The sequence below is a fragment of the Passer domesticus genome, chromosome 7 (assembly GCF_036417665.1).
Source record: "Passer domesticus isolate bPasDom1 chromosome 7, bPasDom1.hap1, whole genome shotgun sequence".
Classification (NCBI taxonomy): domain Eukaryota; kingdom Metazoa; phylum Chordata; class Aves; order Passeriformes; family Passeridae; genus Passer; species Passer domesticus.
The window spans coordinates 13,514,840-13,531,942 of record NC_087480.1 but is presented as its reverse complement, the minus strand read 5'-3'; the positions used below and the strand labels follow the sequence as shown (position 1 = coordinate 13,531,942).

General features: G+C 38.3%; 1 long non-coding RNA gene across 1 annotated transcript; it reads left to right on the top strand.

The window, feature by feature from the left end:
• The first annotated feature begins 289 nt into the window (after nt 1-289).
• On the top strand, nt 290-10,531 carry LOC135304506 (uncharacterized). The gene is made up of 2 exons (XR_010365889.1): nt 290-434; nt 10,464-10,531. It is a non-coding gene; the product is annotated as an uncharacterized LOC135304506 (long non-coding RNA).
• The last annotated feature ends 6,572 nt before the right edge of the window (nt 10,532-17,103 follow it).

Genomic DNA, 17,103 nt, shown 5'->3' with positions numbered 1-17,103 from the left:
GAGAACTGAGAGGGGCTGGGACCTCAGTCGCTGAACCCACTCTCTACACTGCTTCAGGGACACTTTATTCCTCTCTGCCACCTGCCAACAATCACCTGATAACTCTCATTTCCATGCCCCCATCTCCTTGGGGCATGGATTATCTCAGTTCTTTACACAGCATGAGTATCTGCCCATAACCAGGGGGCCACAAAGCCACAGGAGCAGCAGCAAAGCCAACAGGTCACTGTGCACAGGCAGTTCAACAGTTAACAGCTTTGCCCGAGGCTAAACCCAGGGTTGAAGGCAGTCTTGATCATCAAGCTGCAGAATTTTTAACTCACAAGGCTATGTTTCTAGATGAAGAAATGAATTAGCTTTGCATGGGGGCACGACCTAACAAATACACCAACTGCTGATGGGAGAATCCAACAGTGAGAGCCAGGGATTAAAACGTAAGCAAAAACTAATGCTGAGTGACAAAGGTTACAGTGACTACTAGGTGTCCTCAGGAAATCAAAGTCATTGGAAAAGCTCAGACATATGTGGTAAGAGCTAATCTAATCACACACTGATTGGTTTGACAAGCAGCTTCTGATTACTCCTTATGCAAGTAAGGAAAAAAAAAAGGGATATTTCTAAATTTATGAAATGAAACCAGATGTATTTTGGTGCTTCCTTGAGTTGGCTGAAAGCATGCAACAGAAAAGTTTCATAGGATCATATCTGTTGTCATGGCAGAGTGTCAAAACACAGGTTGACAGTTTCATCTTGACTACTTTAAGACATTTTCTTCTGAAATGTTGGCATTTACATTTTATCTCAATTAGGCATTATGTCCAAAAAAATCACTTTGTTGTATAAAAAGTGAGGGTTTTTTTCCAGTATCTCTTTTTTTGTGAAAAAAAAAAAAAAAAAAATCAGTTTTACAACCCAAGGTATGAAAAATCTATTTTCTATGTTTCAAAACATGCACTTATTTGGGTTTTTTTTTTAAAGTAATCAAGATACAAGTTTCAATTCACTTGTTTGCTCACTTGGGCATAGAAGCCATGTGTGGCCACTTCAGGAGCAGGGTCTTGAAGCATGTGCATGTTCAGGTGATTGAACAAACTGGAGCAACAGAAGTTGAAGGAAATAACCACTAAACTCTGGATGTTCCCAGCTTTCAGCAAAGCAAAAGAATTTTCTGGGCAAACACGATTTTAAATTAGCATGGCAAAATATTATCTGCCTTTTATTACTGGGTTCAGGAACAAATTTAGATTAAACCTTACTTTAGGATTTATCAAGCATCTACTGATGCAAAATATTTTTACCAAAAATGAGCACTGTATAAAGGAGGGAGAAATTAATAAAAAAGCTTTTGCTTGGTCATAGTTATTATTTGAGAATGCTAAAATAAACAGATAATTACTTTTAGAATGGAAGTTAAGTTGCTGATGTATTTCAAAGGGGAGGGCAGTCAGGTGAAGTGCTTTTGACAATATTTTCCCCATGCTTTGAGCACATGCTGCTAATAATCTAATGAGGTGCCTTTCTAGTATGAACTGTAGGTCAGAAAAATCCATCATAAAAGTAATGATTCTCTTTTTGAAAATCTGTGGGTCAAAGAAGAGGCATGACGTGACTACACAGCAACTTTGCTCTGTGATGTTAATTTTGGCTCTGTTCCTGCCTTTCCCTCTCCAAAGTGGTGCATTGTCAATCTCCTCACACATCGCTGATGACAGTAATTTGCTTGCCTGCTAACAGATGAAAAGCTTTCTGTTATGAGATATATTTAATAAAATTTTCTCTCTCTCCCTCTTGGGCCCATTATTAGCAATTGAAATGTATTTATTATGATAAAAAAGGTGGTGCCTCAAGCTGAGGGCCATTGTCACACCCACACTCACTTGAAAGCTGTGCTGACAATACACAAGCATTGGTACACCAAGGAAAGGATCCATGTCAGAGCTCCCAGCCTCAGGGGGTCAACCCACCCCCAAGGCCAGCATTCCTCACTTTTCTCAGCTGAAAAATCTTCTTTGAAAATAAGATCACATATTCCATCCCAATCATATTTACTCTAGAAAAGTATATATCTCCATTAACACCATGTACAGGTCGTCAATGTTTCTGCCAGATTAACTAAAAACTTTGTAGGTATAGACAATACATTTTTTCTAATTAAACAGTTACCTCAACTTAAAAATTTACTACACTAACTTTATTTTCTCCCACAGAGAACATCTAATACATTTGGCTAAAATATTGAGAGGTGGTCACAGATGGTAAAACACATTTCTACATCTTCTGGGTGCCCCAGTCACTCAGATATATTTGCATCTCTACTCTTTATTTGGTTTTTCCCTTTTAATGTGAAAAGTCTCATACTTCCCTTTCAAAGCAAATAAAAGTGTTCAAAGTCTCAAGAACCTCAAGAGTCAAGAAAACCATTTTCTACCAAACCACCCTCTCAGTTGGCTTGAAATGAAATGTCAGCTGAGAAACCCCACAGCAGAGCATGGTGCTTCTCATTGACAATATCACAAACAGAACTCACAGTGCTGCTGCTCTTTTCTTTGCTTTTCCCCATCTATTTTCTCCACCTGTGTTCCAGCCAGACAGTTGGTTCTCTGTGAATGTGGAAAGTAAGATAAAATCAAGGCCAAATTCAGTTGTTACCTCTGACAGCAGACCAAGAAAGGAAAATCTTGTCTTAAATTTAACTTTTGCATTGGCTTCCCACGCCAGATGCACAAGTTGTCCTGGTAGTTGTTGACAGTAGCTAAAAAAAAAACATAATATATTCATTTTCAAAATTGTACTTATAAATAACACTTCCATGACAGCTGGACCAGACATTTTCCTGTCCTAAACGAGGTGTGCTTAGGGAGGAACAGGAGAAACAAGAGAGAAAAACAGGCACTTTTTGGCACAGCAGTTCTACTTTTAACTCATTCACCCTCTAACCCTCTTCCTCTCATTTAAAATTAACTGATGAAATGGATGACATGTAGCAACACCATTAAATGAAGACTATCATCTTGACAAAAGAAGAAAGAAACTTCATGACTGAGTTTTTTAAGAAAAAGACAACAACATTTATCTTGTCAGCAATTGGCCAGGAGCTACTTTTTTTATGCTTGTATTTGTAAAGCAAAAAGGAGAGGAACAGTTTGGGTACTTAATAAAGAAAGAGGGACCTTGAAAACAAATTTATAAGAATATGCATTTCACAGACATATGCCAGTTCTAATGAAGCTGGGATAAGGACATCCCTGGCAGCAGACAGAACAACGGATAAAAAGGGAGGAAAAAAACCTAAACCAAAGCAAAAAACAAAAACAAAACTCCACAATTAAAATAATTAATAGGGGAAAGAGGAAACCAGTTTCAGATCTCTGCTTGTTTAGAGATTGTAAATTCCCTACACAGCTTCTTAAAGCAGAGCTTTTTCACTCTCTCTCATGAAAAATGTAGGTCTTAGTTCCTTCTCACTTTAGAATGGAAATGTCAACACCCTGCAGATTGAAAGAGAGCATCTCATCTAGCCCATGGCAGCCTGATCCAGTGTGTGCCATGGAGCTGATTATTAGAGCCACTTGAGTGGCAAAATGTATTTCTGTTATCCAGGGAGTCAGACCTAACAGCTGATGGTTTATATTCACTTCTGTGTGCCACAGATCAGCCCCTTCCTTTCCAAACTTAAAGAGAAGGCTGCTTAAAAGTGAGAACAACTCGATGGCTAGCACATTTCCTCTCACTTCCCTGTAGCTGATGGTTCAAGTTTTAACACTAGCACCCTCAAGGGAGATGATGGGAATCTCTTTAATATTCTGCAGGATTCCAGCTTATGACATCTCTTTGTTCGAGGTCTGTAGAAGGAGGCATTAGAAGGCTTCACAAAAAGGCAAATGCAGCAACACAGGAAACAGAGAGGGGATGATGCACTTTCCCTTGAGCAGTGGCCCTTGGCTCTGAGCACCAGATTCCCAGCTGCTGCTGAATGATCAAGGAGCAGGATAGAAAGCAGATTGCTTTTTGTCTGCAGGAGGCCAGGAGATTAGCTGCTGTGCCTTCTGTAAGCATCACTGTAATTGTGGTCTTGAGAAAAAGCCAATACATAACTTCATACAAGGATTAAACTAAATCCAACTTATCTGGAAACTGAAGCAACATCAGCTGCTCCACGTCTCCAGTGGCATATTTAGGCACAAGCACACATCTCAACTGGTCTGTAATTTTCCTGAGGCGTTTCCTTTGTTCCAGTAGAAGCCTCACAGACACCTCCTGCATTTTAAGGAGCAGAATCATAATTAAGGTAATAATAACAATGTTGCAATAAGTTAATGTTTATTTTCTCCTCACCCAACCACTGTTATTCAAGTGGGTGTTAGGTGAGCTAATTCATGATTTCAGTTTAAGTGCCATGAAGGGTGCATGGATCCTTATTTATTTGTGCATATAAGTAAATAGATAATGTAACCTCATTTATCTACTAACTGCCCTGAAATTATGGCTTTAAAACCCCTTGCTGTATTACAATGCCTGCCTTGCCACACCCCCAGAGCCTGTTGGCAGGGACTGCACTGCTGCTGTTACCTGAGCTGTTCTGTGCACTGCAGAGACATTGTCCTGCTGTCCCCAGTGCTGAACAAAATCACTAAATACAGCAGCAACACTAACTCAGCCCCATTCCAACCTCAAGGGCTGTAAGACAAACAATTACAAACGTTCAGCTACATATAACCAGCTAAATTCTTTACCACAGTGGGATCATTTTCCTTGTTCAAGGACCAGTGAATTACAAACTGTCTCACCTGGAGTCACAGGAACTCAGTTTCTAAATTAAGTTTTCTCTCTGTGCTATGGAGCAGTAACAGTAATTTAGTTAGCTCAAATGTCAGCACTGGAAACATTCCTCTGAAAGCCTGTTTGCATGCTAAGTGCAAGTGCTTAATCTCTTGCCATCACAGAAACCACTGTCTGTGCTGGAATTATTTGCTCATGCACCAAATCCCTTAATTAAGAGTAGGAAACTCATCATAAAAGTCATAATTCCTAAAATTAATAGAATGTCTTATAATTGCAACATCCTGTAAATGTTAACAAAATTACAAATTAATGTATGTAACAATTCAGTGAAGCACAGAGAAGTACCATTGTTCCAAAAAAATGGCAGAAAGTGAAACCAGTACAGAGAAGCTGGGTAAGACAATATTGCTAATATTGGTAGCAGGAGAGCAGTCCTTCCAGAGTAATTCCAAATCACTGACATTCTAGTGGATCAACATTTTTCCTTAAAATATCTTTGTTGCTGTACTTTTTCAGTGAGTCTTTGCAAATCTTTTTTTTTATAGCAGTGCCTGAAACAGAATATCATGATGTGAAGACTGATATTACATGAGTGGAAGGCTCTGGAACTGCAAATAGTATGTTAAAAAATATGGAAATGTTACATGGGAAAGAGATTTTGTGTCATGGTTGTGCCAGACCATAACATTTAGTTAATTGATTAAGTCAGTAGGGGAAATGAATCATAGTTTAAAGTACTAATGTGAGGCTGGTCTATGAGAGCAGACCCCTTATTCATAGAGCCAGCAAAACATAAGATCCAAGAAAGATGGGACCTAAAACTGAAATTGGGATGCATACAAAATTTTTAATTTCCCCAGGATTTTTTAAAGTTTGTTTTGTTTTTTTTTAATGCTGAAATAGCATTCAAGGCATTTTTAGACTGTTCTAGCTAGCACTGGTGCTTGACCCAGTAAAAACCAGCCCACTTCTACTAATAGTTTTCCTATAGCCATATATTGCAAACAACAATTATTGCCATGCCTTTTTATCTTCTTGAAAAAGTGAAGTTAAAATCCTGCTATTTATTTTCTGATTAGGAACAACTATGTACTTTTATCCAGCTTAACATCAAAAAGAAACATAGACCTGGGATTAGGTTACCCCCAAGTCCTTAATTTTCTCTAAATTTGTTTCATAATTTTGTATAATAAATCAAATTCAAGTTAAACTTAGAAAGTTTAGATGTTACAATATTTGTACACTGAATAAAGTGGAGACTGATCATTTCTGGCTTTTCTCTGTCATCCAAGTTTTGGGCCTTCAAAAATCATGTGGTTTACGTAGAAAAAACCAGCCCTGTGATACAGTGAAGTCAACAGCTTGTGATAGAGCTGTCAGTCTTTAAAAGTTATTTAGAGAAAGAAAAACAGCATCATTAAGATGCTTCTAGGGGCTTGGTAGGATTAATAGGATTTAATAGGACATCCTACAGAAAGTACTTGGTACATGGCAACTTTTGAGTAGTTCAGATGTTTGGTCCTTAGACAGACAGACAGATAGGTTCTTATTTAGACTCCACATGAAAGATAAAAGTACCAATGAAAAAGATTAAATTTCCAAGGCTGAAGTTCCCAGTTTCTGCTGCCGTTTGAGTCTTGTGCTGTCAAGGAGTTAGAAAATTTGCAGAATCTTCTTTTGCAACAATGGAGACACTGGAGAAAATTGCTGCAAAAACAGTTCTGGGACTTGGATGCTGTTGCTGTGATCAGGCAGGGAGCAGGAGGAAGAGGTGCTTAAGCGTTGCCTTGTGGGCCTTGAGATATCTCTAAGATTTTAAATTCTGGTGAAAAATAACTGCTGGATGATTTGTGGCATGCAGCTAATAATTACTAAAGCCTTGAAAGGAATAGCTTCAATGATTTAACCAAACTACTAATATTAAAAATACCAAAGCTTCATTTACAACACTTATTTTATTTTCAGATATATACAATGAAAGTCATAATTTAGTTTGAAAGAAACCATGAGTCAACAAAAGCTGCACTAAATATTGCCTTTATCTGGTCTTGAAGGAATAGCAGCAGGAGGGCAGACTTCCCAGATGTCAGTGTAAGTGCAGTTGTAGCACAAAAATGGTAAAATACTTTCATGTTTGGACAAGCAGGCTTTCAACAGTGAAAAAAATCATAATAAAAAATTCTTCCTTTACAAAAAAAGGAAAAATTAAAAAGAGTCAAGATGGTTGTGCCCCAGCCACCCTGAGACAATCATTCACCTTTTGGAGGGCATTTCCCTCATTCACTGGCAATAATCTAAATCTTTACTGTTCTGATGCACCTTGAAACACACAAAAAAAAAAATCTCTATTTTTGAAGCAAAGGAAAAGATTTTCTGCCAAGATTTTTAGGATCAGCACAGGGTTCCTAGACCTGTGTGCTTTCTCAGCTCAAGCGGAGGCAATACGCAAATGATTTATGTGGGTGCAGCCCTGAGCACAGTGAGGATCTTTTTGCACATCTTCTGTTCTTTTTGCACATCTTCTCACCATACCAGACCTGGTGGAAAAGGCATCTGCCAGTGTTTACTCCCAACACACTTCCCTATTTGTTCCCCCTCATAAATGGCAACACTTGTGACACTTATCTAAACCCAAAAAGCTGTTTTAGTACCACTCAGCAGTGCACTAGCACTCAAAGGAGTCATTTTCCTTAAGGGGATATTTACTTCTTTTGAAAAAGTCACAGAGATAACGTTATCTATTCATTCATGGCACACTATTCTTTTATATCTTAGACCTTTAAAATAGAAGGATCAATACAAGGTGGAGGATTTTTACCCTCCAAGAAATTTATAAGCAGTAAATGATCACCCTTGGAGCACCTTAGTAGGAAAATAATGACTGTTCTTCCTGGTTACTTTGATGAGGAGTGACAGGAAGTTATGAACATTTTCCAGAGTGCCCAGGTGCATGGGACTCTCAGTTCAAGGCAAAGAAAGCTTAACTTTCAGATATTCAACTGAACAGTTGCAAAAAACCATAGAATGGAAAGCAGAGGAAAGGAATCAAACATTTATGCCAAGATCAAAAACCCCACAAAAATTAAACTTTGGAAAGGAATGAACCCTTTGGAAATAATCTTCTGAAGAAACTTTCAAAACATGATGAAGGCAATGAAGGACTGAGATGCTTCTGGCAGCCAGGACTTATTACTCCCTTTATTCTTGTACAGGGACCAAGGCAAACACTGCAGTTAAAAAAAAAATTAGCTATGGAAGCTAAACATCATTCTGTGATGAAGAGAACTCTGCCTCATGACACCACTGAAGAGTAGAGTCTTCACCCAGTGGAGGTGACAGAGAACACCATTCTTTGGTTGAAGACATTAAAGTTTACCTATGGCAGCTTACCTGAGTTTAAATTTGACAAGTTGTCTTGTAAAATAATGTCATAGCAGAGTTATTTGGCATTCCCATAGGTATTTTATCACTTTTATCTTTTTATATAATAAAACAAAAAGAAGAATCTTGAATGTAGGTTGTCCCATGGGCTTACTTTTGTGGAACAGGGTGGAAAGGAGGAGGGAGAGAGGAAGAAATCATACTCAGTAAAAAAATGGAAACCCACTCAAATCTATTTTAAGCATAACTTCTGTAAAAAGAATCATCTGTGCATCAATTCCTATTTAATACAAATCTCATGACTCAAAACCAGATTGATAAGATAGACTTAAAATACCTAATTTAGTAAATTTTGACACAGTTATATGTCTCTGCCAGGTAGTTAGCTTTGAAATATTTTTTTTTAAATCACAAATCTTCCTACCTGGATAAGTGAACAGATGCAGAAAGTATTTGCTTTTCTGACCAGGTTCAGTGGGGGAGCATCTGGACCTCAACTTTCCCCTCTGAAGGTGATTCATACCCATTTTTCACCCAATTCCACAAGAACATCCTCTAAAATCCCCCTGCAAACAACTAAATCTAAAAATAGTCATTCTTGGCATAAAGAGACAATATTTTCCTTTCTGGAGAAACCTGGTAATAAAATCATTGCAAGCCAAATAGTGCAGATTTCATTGTGGGAGCTTCACTTCATCACAGCAAAATCCACAGTCACAACAACACAACGCAGCTGAAGCCTTACCAAATATAAACCCAGCTATCACAAATAGATATAAAGTTCAGTACAAAAATAACAGGGACAACACTGCAGAGAAAGGAGCACTGACAACACAGGCTTTTTTTATTCCCTTTTGCATGTCCAAAATATTGAGCAGAATAAGGAAGAGATGCTTCAAATTATACCCCAAAAGCCTTCCATTAGAGAGTACATTAAGAAAGGTGTGTACCTCAGGGAAACAGAGAGAGACAGAAAAACTGAAGTAACACATTCATGACTTATGACATGTGGGTATAGTTCATCAATTTTGAAATGGAGAATCATGCAAAATATAGAACAAAACTTGTAATGCCTTGGCAACAGCAATAAGGGAGGATTACAGAAGAGTGCCAAAGAAAGGCTATGAAGGACACCCCTGACACTGCACAGAGGAACACAGCAGGAATAATACCTAGGTTAAACTGCAGCTGCCTTGTGTTGACAGGCTGGAGTGCAGGGATGGGAGGGAGGGAAAGGGTGCAGAGTATAAATCAACATGGAGTAAAGGTTTTAATCAAGCTAAAATTTTTAAATGAATACCACAGAAATAGCATTCAAAATGCTGAGGGATGTGGAGTATTTCATTTTTTTCATTACATGACTGTTTTATTCTTAATCAAGCATTTTACTATGTTAAAGTAGCCATAAAAGTATGATATTTACATAGGTTTACAGCCCCATAAAATTTAAAAAAAACCAAAACATATGCTGTTTAACAAGATAACATCTCTAATAATCCTCTCACTGGGACTGACAAAAAGATGAGAACTTTACAATGGATATGAACTGAAGATAAAATACAGGATTAAAAATAAAATATAGAACAAGACTTATTTTTAATTAATTCACATGCCACCTCCATTTGGTTGATGTACGTGGGAGAACTGCATTAAGCCTACAATGTTCTTACCCAGAAAAGAATCAGATCTTAAGAAGTGTCTCTCTTAAGTAGGTAGGTAGGACAGTGTATCACTGAAAGTTGAGAGGATCTGCTCCATTTCAGACACTCACACTAAACCTCTCTTTTAGACAAAAATAAGAACACAAACATATCACTGCTTGCTAATTTTGTTAAAGCATAGAAAACAAATATGGGTAGCAGTGGATGTGGAAAATTACATGGGCATACTCATCTAAAACAGGCTCAGGCAAACTATTCAAAACAATTTGGAAAGTTTCACAGCAAACTTGCTCATCAGTTTCTAACGTTAGTCTCTCATACAAAGGTTGAGTAGGAACAAAAGGCAAGATAACGTCTCAGAGACCCTGTATAAAAAAAGTTACCATTAATTAAAACTTCACATTCTTAAACAAATGTTTGCAAGCCTTAAAACCCCCACAAAATGCATTATGGCATAGGTTCTATTAATTTACACTATGGAAGGATGGAGTGCAACTTGTTCTGGATGAGTACAAATGAAATTATATTTTTTAATTTTGGGAACTTCTCATCTGTGACCTTTTGCAGCCTACCTTCAGTATATCCAAACTTTATCACTCACAGGAGCTGGATAATACATTAACAAGTGTTTTTCCACAGCTTCAGAAGATCAGCCAGGACTATGCCAAATGAGACAGACTGTCCCAAATCCTCAGTGAAGCTGCTGATTCTGTGGACCAGATGGACACATGCGACTCATGGTGATCAGATCAGACACACAGGGCCTAGAGCTCACAGGATCTTTCTTACTTTTTGAAAAAGGATGGACGAAGTGTTACTAAATTTTTAAAGAGATGACCCATGAACCAAAATGGGATCTGTATTGGAGGTGTGATGAGCCATATCCACAGGAATAATCTGTAAAACATCAGGATGGATTAGAAACTGTGAGTAAAATTAAGGAGAGGAAAATTAATACATCTTGTGCTCTGAGATCCCATTGTCATTACAGCAGGTCAAGCACTGAGACAAATCCTAACAGCTCTACATCTAAGCCTGGCAGCATCACATCAAACAAACAGCGTGGGGAGAGCCAGGCTTTTGTAAAATTACAGATCAAAATCAAAAACGCTTGCAAAAGGAGAAGCAGAGGCAAACGCATGAGGAATTGAAGGAGTCAGAGCAGAAACTGGCCCCAAGCCCCAGTGAAGCTTTTTTCACTTCCAAGCAGAGGAAGCCAGTGGGATGATGGAAGCACGATCTGTTGCTGGCAGCAGCCTCTGTGCAGGCTGTGGGTTCCACTGGCCTGCCTGGCTGCCACAGCTGAGCACATGAATCACCAGCTCTCCCTCACCACTAAAGAACTTCCAGTAATAAATTCTGGTTTCTAATTTTCAAGCAGTGTGGCACCAGAGCTTGGGCCAACAAACCATCAGTCACAGCGTGGCCTTTGCTGCAGAGAGCCACAGTGGTGACACAAATGACATTGTGAGCAGCATTAGGAGCACAGGTTTAATTTGGGCAACTGGTCAGCTACTATCAACTCTCCTAAAGTGTCAGAGAGACTGAAATCCACGGTGGAAATGGAAAGAAGTCACCCACAGGGGTGGCACTTGACTGTTTACCAGAGTAATTTCCACATTAATGAATAGTAACAATTAGGTGTGAACAAAAATTCGTGGGAGAGTAAGAAGCTATCCACAGATTCCCTGTATCCACAAATACCTTTGTACAAATTCCTTAAAGTGTAATATTTTTGTTTAATTTTCTGTGATTTTACGGGAATATAATATTTTCTCTCCCTCTGCTTTGTTTTTCCACTAGTTTTGTAGGTGCCTTCTGTTATATTACAGACCACTGACTGAGAAACCCAGATGGATTTGGAGACTGCATGCTTCCTCCTAGTCCTGCCATACATGCGTTGAATGCTTCTTAATAATCCACACAGTTATTTTGATGACAAATTTGGGAGAAATTTGGGCCAGATTTTTCACTTACTTTTGCATGACAAACGTTTTACAGACTTTTTTTTTGGGTGAGGGGGTGTGTACAAATTGGCATTTTACATCAAAAAATGCCTCCCACAAATCCTAAAATAAGGGCAAAAAAGATGGTCAGAAACTTCTCCTGCATTTGTCAGTTCCTTCAACCACAGGAATTTGGTTTACAGTTAAAAAAACTTATGTCTTATGGGTTCTAGTGTTTAATATTGATAGATTTGCTGGTTGACTAGAGGATACCTTCTAGCGGATGTCATTTTCAATGCTTCATATTGCTAGATTCTTACCCTTTGGTAGCAAGGCAACATTTACAGAGAAATCACAATCTTTTCATCAGCCACAGAAGCACTGTAGGGGCAGGATGCAGCAAATAATGGTTATGAAAAATATTATCAGGTCTGTCAGTCCACAGACTGGGAGAGATGAGCTCCAAGTCACCCACCCACAAGCATAACTTCACCCCTTCCGAAGACATTTCAGCCTCAAGATATCAAAATGCAGAGCTTGCAACAGAATGAAACTGAAACTTCAGGCTTCCCTGAGAACAGTTCCTATTTTTACAAGTAAATTACATACATTTCCCCTCAAGTTTTGCTGCTCAGTAACTCAACTTGAAAAACAATATTACTGTTGCCACATGATATCTAGGAGGAAAGGTAGACAATTTACATGAGTACATGGTTTTTTCCCTTTAAAAATAATAATTTAAATTTCTTATTTTTATTTGCAGTTTTTTTTACACTGAAGAACATGACAAAGGCCGATGCTCTATTTTGGGATCAGAAGCATTTTCATAGAATGGTTTGGCTCAGAAGTGACCTTCCTTGCAGATCATGAGATTCCAACCCCTGTGCCATGGGCAGAGAGAAAAAGGACAAAGTTTCTCTGCAAGTATATTGGAAAGTGACACCTAATGCTGCTGTTGGACTCCACTGTTGTAGATTAACATGCTAAACCTTTTCACTGTGAGCCTTCAGAAATTTCTGAGATTCAAGGCAGGAATTTTTTCTTCATTTATACAAGAGTAGACATTTGGCTTTGTCAGCCAAAATGAACCAGGACACTCAGTTGTGGAAAAATGCCAGCTCTGCTATTAAAAGTTACCATGTAGTACCAGCTTCTGTTAGCACAGGGTTTGCTGACATTTACCCCCAACTCAGGACTTACAGAAGATGGGCAAAGTAAAGAGGGGAAGTGGGAGCCCTTTCCCTTGCCCTACCAGAATCTATACAACAATTCCTTTTCCTCTTTTGAAAACTGGAGATCATGACCCTTCTATGGGGCAGTAAGTGGCAGAAAGAATAATGAATTTCAGGTGCAGTGTGTAAGGAAGAACAAATTTAATCTAGCTCCATTCACAATTGGTCACAGTTTGCAGTTTGAGCCAGGTGATAAGTTCACTGTATTTAAAGATGCTTTTGCTCAAGAATAAGTTCCTATTTTTGCCTCCCTTCTAAGAAGTTTTGAAGGCAAATCAAATGAGTCATAGGCTCAGATCCAGGTATGTATACATTTACCACTGTGTGGGGAGAAAAAAACATCACAAGACAAGGACAGAACGTAATCCTTGCTGATAACATAACAAACAGAAAGCACTCTGAGACACATCAGTTGTTTTGACAATAGCCACCACCAAGAAAACTGTGTACTTCATTGGTTATTGCAGAATAAAGCCCTGCCATTTCACACAGGTCTGATTAAGCAAGGTGACAGATCAGCTTTGGGCTATGTGTATTTAGCTATGGAGTTGGTGGATGTCTCTTCTATGTGCATGACTGTAATAGACACACGAGAATAAAAATAGCTGTCTTACATATATTCATATCTATTGTCTGGTTTTGAAACCCTGGAGGACAAATGTGAGTTGTCATCTCCTTTCTCTCCCCCAAGTCAAATGGCTTTGAAACAGTAATGACTACCAGAATTAACAGCTCTGGATTAGCCCAAAGATATGAATAAACTCAGTGGCAATGTTACAAGCCACAGCTTACAAAATAGATAAAGAAGACACCAACAAATTGTGCCTTAAAAGCGCAAAATTTTTCTGAGGGATTTTACTTAAGCCTAGTTCCTAGAGATTCTACAGAAAGGAAGAAAAAGCAGGATGTCAAAAGAGATGAGTGTGTAGCCTTCTAAAGCAGTACAACTTCCTATCTTCTGCCACGTTACTTACATACAAGAATGTAATTTTAACTTGATTTTAACTTGAACTTACTGTATTTCAAGGAAATTTACCTGACAAATAAGATTGCTTAAGGGGCACTTTTGAGTTCCCTGAGTAAATTCTCCACTAATGCCTAAATAGACAACATTTACCTTTTTCTATCTTTATTTCTTTACTTTAAGATCAGAAGGCATTAAGTCTCTTGCAGCCAACATTATGTAAACTGCATCATATAGCTGGCTGCAGCAAAATTTGGGTATTTTCTCTAAGAGTGACTGATGAAAGTTTTTCTTGTCTTGTTTTAATAAATACTGTCCTGTGGTTGATTCACCCTGCACAAAGTTGGGATATTTGCAAGTACTTAACATTCCTGTACAGTCATGTCACCATAGGAGCAGCAATAAATAATGTCACCCATCCAGCTCAACAGACCAGTGCTAGCAAGGTTATTTATTTCTGGGCAGTCAATCCTGAGGCTTTTAATGCATTGTGACTCAAACTCATCAATAGATTACCCTCTAGGCAGAGCAAATTAGATAATCTGCTTGCTCCCTGTCATTGAAAGATCTAACCATTTATAGCAAAACAAATTCATAACAAATATAACAACTGGGCATTTACAGTAAAAGAAATTGAGGTTTCACAATAAGAAAGCATATTTATGCTCCACAAGGTAGTATCCAATTAGTTAATTGTCAGTACAATACAATTGTCAATACTTAATTCCTGTAGTTTACTAAAGCTATTGGTTTAACTAGTAGCACTTTTTTCTTCTGTAAATAAATAGGACTTTTTCCTCATAATTTAACAGCTCCTTAAAGAATTTATTTATCCAGTAGCACATGGCAATTTGTGACAGTGTGCAGACATTATATAGGAGTGTAAAGTGATAGTGTTAATGTGAGGGAAAAGAAATCCCTGAACTCTTCTTCAGAAGACTTTTACTATGAATCTTTAGAATCCTAATTCAGAGTTATCACTAAACACACGGCTAAACTGCTAATTTATTTTGAAATATACCATTCGATATTAACTAGACCCAGCACAACCAGGAAATTACTTCAGTGTGTATTTACCCTGACATAATTAAAGCAGTTTCACAAGCAGGAGAATTAGAGGGAGCTGGCTTCTCATGGGCTCCTACTTCACAGATTCTTCTGGGTCTAACACAGACCAAGACTGAACTGATGATTCCTTGAAGTGGTTGCTCTTGCTCTTGACTTTTTAGAATATGATATAACACAAACCCATGCATCAAAAACTCTTCTACTCCACCAGACCACTTAGATCCACTTCATTTGTAGGATAGATTCAAAACTCTTGTCAGTTTGGCTGAAAACTTTTTGACACATAGAAGGTAAAATTGAGGTGGCAGTAGAAAACCACTAACAGGACTCCTGCTTCCTGCTGGACTTTGTGTCAAATCAGTCACTTGAGCCCAGGTTCTCCAAGGAATCCAGCTGTTGTGTGACAATTTGGATCCCTGATTCCCAGGCCACCCTCACATCAGAGGTACTCTGTGTAATGGTATCAGCTCCATGGAAAGAACAGGCAATTATTGCAGCAGTGAATCAATCACATCAGCACTCCAGAGGCAATTCACAGCAATTTAGTGACAGTGAGACCTCTCAGCCACTGCATCAGCTACACCAGTGTCACAAGATGTGGCCTTCTGCTGGAGCAGGATTTCCCCTCCCCTGAGCCTCAGAAGGTTCAGTTCCGTGGGCTTTAGGCAGGTGATTTTCAGATGTGGATGTGTGTCAGGGAGATGATACAGATGAAATGGCTTCTTTTCTTCAGACCCACACTGAAAAGCTTCCTTTTCTTAGAGACTAATATAAAAGTTAAGTTTTGATCCTTTGGTCTCAGGAGACAGATAAGACATATTCTTGAACTTCAAAAACCTCTAGAAGTTTGCTGTAGATTTCTATAAATATTTTAACAAAGAAGAAGTGTTTCTTGTCCTTTTCCTTTTTAACCTAAAGGCTTGCTCAGATTAAATACCTTATAGAGGCCTATATTGTTTATATGTAGTCATTTTTACATGATGTTAAAGATAGCCTTTTTCATTTAATTCTGCTTATCAAGATTGCAGTCTTGCATTTTCCCGTACAACAGATAAGAAGCGTCAGTCACCTCATCACAACCTCATTTACCATTAAATTAAATAAAGGCAAACCATGAACTTACATCAACCATTCTTAGCCTTGCTACTCTTCAGACAAAACACTGTCACCTCAAAAATCAGAGGAATTATTTCACTGCCATTTCTTGGTGCTTCAAGTTGATTTTCATTACCAAAATGGTGCCAACATCCACAGATATACATTCATTTGCAAAAATTAATCATTCCTGCACAAAAAATACATTCAGGTGGAGGAACAGGAATCTGAACAGGATTCTACATGAAAATAAACCTGGATACTTCATTTATTGACATGACTTCAATTTAAAAATTTCTCTTTGAATTCAAAGGCAGCAAATTTCAGTATTTTCAGTGTTGTCTTTGCAAGGAAGGGAGAAGGAACTGGCCATGCCTTGTACAGATGCTTCCCTAGCAAATTTGCAGGAGCTATTGCTTCTAAAGTGAAATCTCATGCTGAGGTGCCCAAAAGAGTCCAATTCCATGTTTGCTACAGATCTGCAAGGAGAAGAAATCTCCCAATCAATTCTATTGATTCCTGAGCTCACAACACACGTGTAAAGTTCTGCTAGTCTGGCATTTAGCCCTGTCATTTTATTGCTATTTTAGGTGATTTTTCACTGGTACCAGTCATGTCTCACCAGGAAGGAGCTGTAGCAGGACTGGGACCCTGTCAATCAAGTGCTACCTGCACACGAAGCTGGCTGTGGACACTCCCCCTTTCCCATTTTGCTTTTCCTGTCCTGTTAAATTTTACCACTACTTTGCCTGTATTAAGGGCAATCAAGCCGAAACATGTGATAAGGAAGCAAAATAAAAACTCTCCTTATTGGCATCACTTTCCTGATCCATGGTTTGTTACATATATTACCTAATTCAGGTTCAAAGGAAACCATATATGGTTTGAGGCAAAGTCAATCTTAAAAAAAAAACACTCTCAAAATTTCATTCTAAATGTAGGGGGGTTTATAGCTCTTCCCCAAAAAATTTCTT